General features: G+C 37.8%; 1 pseudogene; it reads left to right on the forward strand.

Annotated features, from left to right (window-relative positions):
• Window positions 1-7068: 7068 nt before the first annotated feature.
• On the forward strand, window positions 7069-7520 carry LOC114202250 (small ribosomal subunit protein uS12 pseudogene; annotated as a pseudogene).
• Window positions 7521-7801: the final 281 nt, after the last annotated feature.

Here is a 7801-nt window from a genome sequence, read left to right on the forward strand (position 1 = left end):
AGACTGCCCCTTAGGGAACAAGCTAAGGGAACTCTCACTATGATTACTTCTTTACATGGTCAGTTCATTTAATTATTCCAGCAAGCCTCTGAGATAGAGATTGTTCTGAAAGAGGGATTGTTCTGAGACTGCAGTGTTCTATAAATACACACACACACACGTGTTGTTTGTATCTCTGCTCCTGCCTACAGTTTTCTTCATGCCTTTCTGCAGTTTCATCGCTACCCTCTTGTTGGGGATTCTCTTTTATCTCTAAATGTGGCTTTTGTCGAATAATTTAAGCTCACTTTTATGTGATTATAATAAAAATCATACCTGAACTGGGTTCCCTGACAGTTTTGACTATGCTGACCCTGACACCAACACCTTTGCTAACAGGGGAATGGATGTACTAAATGTTAATGAACATGGAACAACTGTACATCCCATTCTAGAGATGCAATCATGACAAAAAGGTGTCCAAGCAGCTAATATTCAGAATCCTTTCTATTAAAATATGATATGTTTTTTTCTTATTCTAAGGCATTTTTTCCTTCTCTTCTCACTCACTTCTGCTTTGTAACAAATTGAATTGTAACAGTAGCGTGTACAGTCTTTTTCATTGGATTTGATAGTAAGGGTCTGTTGGTGATTATGGAATACTGCAGCACCCCCTGGATGTTGATCAAATGCTTCCTTCCAAAATGAAAGCAGTCCAGAATATGAAATAATCAGAGAGGAAAAGGCCATTTCATTCCTTTCTTTATGATTCAAAACCATGGAACCATTCTTACCACACTTCAAAAAAAAAAATACAGTCACAAGGCATCATATGCAGGCATTAGGCTCTAAAATTCACTATGTAGTAGCATCTGTAAGCAACTCCCTATCTTTTAGAATTTTGAAATATATTTCATTCAGATGAAGCTTGTGTCTCTTTTCTGAGAGGTCTCCATGTAGAAGAAACCCTTTCATGAGGTGGTTCAGGGAGTCACAGTTCAGCAGATCTTGAGAGCTTTCACAAATATATACATGGTCTTTCCCTTATTCAACCAATCCAAATGTAGGGAATGTTTGGTTATCTCCTGATCCATAACAAATCACCCCAAACATAGAAACTTAAAACATCAACAGTTTATTATTATTGTTTGTAATGATTATATGGTTTGGCTAGGTGGTTCTTTTGTTTTAGATGGTCTCAACTGGAGTGCTGGGATGGTCAAAAGATCAAAAACAGCCTCAGTTGTACATACTAAAGGTTGATGCATGCTACTGACTGGAAGCTCAGTTGGAGCTGGCAGCAAGGAGACTTTCAGATTTATATAATTAGGAGAGTGGTTTATACGATTAGCAGTTGTGCACTGTTTCTGGTCCAAATTTATTTATGTTGAACTTTGTACATAAGCAAAATGTTAACACATTCTATATGACAAAAATCATCATGAATACATTTAAAAGCCATAAAAAATCTTGAAATAAAATATTTATAAAATGTATTATAAAAGTGGTCAATATTCTTAATATATAAAAAACACGTACACACCAACAGAAAAATTGGGTAAGGATATCAACAATTTGTGTGTGTGCATATATACATAGGTGCTAGTATAATAAATGCAAAGAAATTATTAAAGGATTTTTAGATCAAAGGATATCTTTGGAAGAAAGGAAATATAGACAGATTCACCTTATGCATGTTTGTATTATTTAAATTTTTTTACAACTCTGTATTTCTTTCACATGTCTTAAAGAGTTCTGAAAATGACTGGGGATTCTAGGAATGTTTCCTTTACTGAAAGAACTTCCAGACAGGTCTTCATATAGGGTTAGAGCAATGGTCCTTCCCTCATCCCTTCTTTCCCTCTTTTGTCTGAGCTATTTGTTTCATTTCTGACACTGATCAAGAGCTGAAATTCTGCTATGTTTTATAAAATTCCTCTAATAAATAAATATAATTTTTACAAGGAGGGAAAAGTATGGCAGGCATGAAATTTCAAGACATAGTAAAGCACACAAGTATAGGGATGCCTGGGTGGCTCAGTCGTTGGGCGTCTGCCTTCAGCTCGGGTCATGATCCCAGGATCCTGGGATCGAGCCCCGCATCAGGCTCCTGCTTGGCAGGAAGCCTTCTTCTCCCTCTCCCACTCCCCCTGTTTGTATTCCCTCTCTCGCTGTGTCTCTCTCTGTCAAATAAAGAAATAAAATCTTGAAAAAAAAAAGCACACAAGTATATAAGAAGTGTTACTTTGTATACTTTTCTACATTGTAACTGAATCTAATCTCTATTTTAAGCCCCAGTTCTGTTGTAAGAGGTATACTGTCTCCAGGTCAGCGTAAATTCAGTTCTTTTCATTTTTCTTTGTTACTGTATGATAAATCCGATTAACTTATGTCTCTACTTCTCATCATATGACATCTAAATTTTCAGAGCTTATGTAGTTTCTTGATCTTTACTGTCCTTGATGACATCCCTAAGATATTTGAATTCCCATCTAAATCTATATGGTTCATGTTGCCATGCTGCAACCTCTCATCTTGACTCTGAGACTGGCTCAGGACCACAAGCACTCTTGCTCAGCTAGCTTTTGTGCCTCGCTGGGAAAACAGAAAGACTGGACTGTGTAGCACACCTCTGAGGGATGTGGTAAACTCAGTGGATCTACCTTGGGCCTTCTCTGATCCTCATATGAAAGGAAGCCATTCCTATTATACTGTACCCACATTATCATGACACCTAGAATTCCTGTGAAGCTATAGTTTCTCAGGTGTCCAAACAGGGAGAAGGAAATATCACAAGGTAAAAGATATATGTGAGGGGACAGGAAATATATCAGACTATATTTCATCTTGCCACATTTACTTCCCCTAGGAAATCTTTTTCCCTCACAAAGAAAATATCTTTCTCTAGTTATCACCCCTCAAAGAAGGTAAGAATAAAGTTGCTGTACAAAATTTGTCTACAGTAGTAATTCGCATATGCAAACCAACAAATAAGTGTTATCATCCTCAGGGTCCCTTTTTGTCAGGCGGATAAGGATGGATACTGGATATACCACCCCCCCACCCTTATTTAAGGGTGCTTACTTGTTCTTCCATTCCTAACTGCTGCCAGACAAATTATTCTTACTTGCCCACACCCATTCATGATTCAGGATGTAGTATAAGTCCCCCACCTATAGAACTTAAATTCCAGCCTCAATTGATTTACCTCACACTGAATTGATTGAGAAAACCTTAAGATGACTGAGTTTACCTTCAGCTGGCAAGATTGGGTTTTTTGTAATAAGTAGCGTGGGGTTCAAAATGCATACTAAGATTAGTTATATAAAAACAGAGATTTCTTTCTCAGCCGAGTTTTATATCCTAGAAATTTGTACCCACTAAAAATCAATAAAAGTTATTTCTAAAGAGTATAACTGTGTATGTGCTGTGGAGGTATACTTTCACAAACTGTGAAACAGTTTGTATAGTACCATCTCAAATACTTTGAAAAATAGATATGCATAGAAAAAAATTAGATGGACACACATTTGATTTTACTCGCTGCTGACTCTCAAAATCTATAATGCAGCCAATAATTCAATAACTCAAGAAATATCTATTGGGTATTGTTATGTGTCAGGTGTGGGAAATCCAATTCCATAACTTCATCCCATAACTTATTTCTCCTAAATTCCAAACTCATATAGCAAACTCCCTACTACACATGAAGAAGAAGAAGAAAACTATTGCTAATCAACTGAATGTCTATGACCCCACTAGGACTGTGCCAAACAAGTTTAGATCAACTTTGGTCCTGCATCCTAAAAGTTCACCATAAAGGGAAGGCCATATAGCAGTGTGGAAAGAACTTAGGCCTTTAAGTCAGACACAGCTAGGTTAAAACACCTCCTCTGCTTTTTATTGAATGTGTAAACTTGGAAAATGTAATTAACTTCTCTGGGCTTCACAGCACATACTTAGTGACAAGGTGAATAATTAAAGAGATACTGGTGTCTACTGTACCACATTTTTGAGAGAAAAAGTAGGTAAAATGCCTAACAGAGTTTCTGGCCCATATTAGGCACTCAGCAGAAGTTTACATCCCATCCCCTCCATTCTATAGCAGAGATGGCATTGCCATAAATGTAATTGAACAACTTATGTGTGTAAAAGCATTTGGAATGGCTATAATAGAAAAGCCACAGACATTTACGTTATGTAGGAAACAGCACATTATTTATTATACTTGACGAAACCACACGAAATTGCTGATGTTCAGTCATTTTTGACCTACAAAAACAACGATTTCATATCTTTCAATCTAATAGAATGATTTGTGTGTTGAGTTCAAGGAGGGGAACAATATTCATTCTTTTTCCTTTGAATTTCCCCCCATCCTCTTTCTATACCTAAAGATAAACATTGGGAAAGTCCATAATATGGATGTTGCTGCTATCCTTTTAGCCCCAGAAGGACTATGGGAGCACAAGGCTACAGTGATAAATCTGCTAGGCAGGATGCTAGAAAGAGGGTCAGAAGAGCTGCCTGGATTCTGGGACTGGAAGTAATCTGATGATAGGACCTTCAGTGAGTCACTTCTCCACTTTAAGCCCGAACTGATCACCAAGATGAAATTGGGAAGCCTACCTAACCATCCTGGAGTGCTGTGGAAATCCATAAGACCCAAGCCAAGCAAACACTCTGGGTTTTCAGCTGGGAAGGTCTGTTAAGGCCCAGGAATTTTTTTAACAGAAATTAATTTGCGTGAGTAACAGAACACTACATATTAGGCACTCAAATGGAAATTATTTATGAAATGTCAACAAACATTTATAAAGCACAAATGAGACTCAGATGGACATGGATCCTGCTCTCTACAGAACTAAGAAAACTCATGTGAACTGTACCTGCTAGTGTGCTATAAGATTTCCATGTGCCATCTTCTTTAATACTTAAAGTAAGCCTATGAAGAAACATTTATTTCAGTTCTTCAGATGAGCATTCTTACATTTCATTAATTGAATCTTATAGTATATAAGTGGCAGAGCCTAGAATTCACATCTGGCCTTTCTATTTCCCCAGTCTGTGCTCTTTCCTCTCCAAGACATTGGCATGAGGCTAATTGAAGTTCCTGGAGTGTTCAGCCCTAGCCTTAAACCCTATGAGAAACATGACATGTCTATTATCAACACCACCAAGAAATAAAAAACACTGAGTGAGTACTTGTGGGTGCATGACACAGCATGTAGGGGGAACAATGTGAGCAAAGACATGGAATTCAAGAGAACATCTGGCCTGTTTGAGAACTGGAACTGGGCTGCTGGGCTAGACACTGCAGAAAGGAGTTCTTTGGACTAAGATGGTCCTATCAGTCAAAAACACAGTTATATATCTCAGGCAACAGTTTAGCACAACTGCAAAGCCAAATGAGTTGTAAAAATTATTTGAGGCTTAATGTTCTTCATTATCCATTCCACACTCATAAATTAGTTCAAATTCTAAAAACAAATTTTAGCAGAAATAGAGCTAAGCATGGGTCAGATACTTCACTGGGACTTCATAAATCTACCTAGAACAGATGGGCAAAATTTGCAAGAAATAGCTTTCTCTTTACTCCTATCCTCCAACTCAAATTGCAGGTTGAATTTTCTCATCAGAATTGTGGAACATGTCCTCCTTGTCCCTCTTCAAATGCCCCAAGGTTAATAATGGTCTGGGTGATGAAAACCCCACCAGTGGTAAGGTATGAAGAGTGGCTGTCCAGAACAAGTTTTGCTGTTTATTTCTATGTTTGTGTGAATGTGTGTACATGTGTGTGTGTATTTCTACACAGAGCAGTGTTGTATCATCCTCTTTGTTGTTGCTATTCTTGCCAAGTTTCTCCTTTGTTTTGTAATTCAAAGCTTTATCAAAGTAGTTAAAGAAAAATTTAGATAGATACAGCAAATTGTATTTGGCCTGACTTCCTTGGCAGTTCTGTATAATATGTCCTTGGTGTCAATCTTGCTGAATGAAGAGTGGACTCATAAAATGTTGATAGATATTATGGTGACAAGTGAAGACATCTGTCAGATGGCACATAACATTTTAGAGATATAAATTCAGGAATAAAAGGGAGAGCTTTAAGGCCAAGATAATGGAGTTTCCAGGCAGCTAATATTTGAATTCTGATGCTCTATTTAAGAGAAAAGAAGTGTTTATTTTTTGTTTTTCCTTATCCAGAGTATCCCCCATCATTCATTCATTCATTCATTTATTCTTTCTTATGCCGTTCCCAATGTTGGTACTATCTAGCATTCAGTTCTTTTCACTGGAGGTTCTGCTCACATTTTGCTGATGAATTTAAGTTGCTACAACAGCCCTTGTATATTGGTATCATTTTTCCTTAACAAATTCAAGGAAAGAGTCCAATATTTAAAATGGTCACCGAGAGAAAGAATGCTTTTCATTTCCTCATTTCTTTTCCAAACTCACTCCTACAAACAAACAACTCCTCTGAACAATCCTGGCAGTCAGAGACATCATTTGCAGACATTAAGCTCCAGACCCACCACCTGTCCCTGCTGTGACTCATAATATAAACATAGACCCTCTGTGTAGCCTGTTTCCTAGAACTTTAAAATATAACTCACAGCTGGTGTCTCCCCTTCTGAGAGGCCCCCGTGTATGAGAGGCCCTTTCATGGAGTGAGCCAGAAACCTCAAAGTCCAGCAAAGCCTTGCATAAATTTTCAATCTTAAAGGCCTTCACAAGCTTATGTTTTTCTCTAAATGTACTAGTATAATCTGAAGCACCATCTCTCCCAGACCCCTACAGAGTATTAAGGGACATCCCCATCATTCACTTCAAGCTTCTGCCACAAAGATCCTGTCCCTTCTCACCCTCATCAAGAGGCAGTTTTGCTTCTCTCTCTCCTAGATATTTGTATTCTGTTAGAGTCCTCAGGCCTCAGTCATCCATACCTGTGAATTAGATGCTGCTTGCCACAATGACAGAATGGCCACATCCAACTGCCTCTCATCCAGGTTTGATACTATGTATTTTTGTTTGCTTACTTTTAAAAAATATTCTTTAGAGCTCTTTACTCAGGCCTGCGGCACCAGCAGGATGGGCAAGTGTCCTGGTCTTTGTACTGCCAGAAAGCTCCATAGCTACTGACAAGATCAGAAGTAGCATGATAAACAATATAAGAAAGCCCATTTGAGCACAACCCTGAAAGCCAACACTTTTGGAGGCACTGTCCATGCAAAGGGAATTGTGGTGGGAAAAGTAGGGGTTGAAGCCAAAAAGCCAAATTCTGCCATCAGGAATTGTGTCAGGGTCCACCTGATCAAGAACGGAAAAACAAAACAAAACAAAACAAAACAAACGAACAGCCTTTGTACCCAATGATGGTTGCTTGAATTTCATTGAGGAAAAGGATGAGGTTCTGGTGGCTGGATTTGGTTGCAAAGATCATGCTGTTGGTGACATTCCTGGGTTCATTTAAGGTTATCAAAGTAGTCAATGTCTCTCTTTTGACCTTATCCAAAGGCAAGAAGGAAAGACCAAGATCATAAGTTTTGATGATGAAACCATGACAATAATAAATTTTCATATGCCAAAAAAACAATTAATAAATAATTAAACAAATAAATAAAATATTCTTTAGAAAGAAATAAGGGTTATATGAATCTCTTAAACCTACTTTCCCTAGGATGATTAATTCATTGAGAATGAAGATACTAGTCCCCAGGCTTGTATAAACAATTCCAGAAAAATAGAGGATGGGCAAAAAGAACAGAATACCTAATATAGAATTTGGCAAGCTGATCAAAGAGGGGACGGACCTGCTGAAAGA

This window comes from Eumetopias jubatus, unplaced genomic scaffold (assembly GCF_037043125.1).
Source record: "Eumetopias jubatus isolate StellerSeaLion01/CBP00866 unplaced genomic scaffold, mEumJub1_p1.0 scaffold_11, whole genome shotgun sequence".
Taxonomy (NCBI): Eukaryota; Metazoa; Chordata; class Mammalia; order Carnivora; family Otariidae; genus Eumetopias; species Eumetopias jubatus.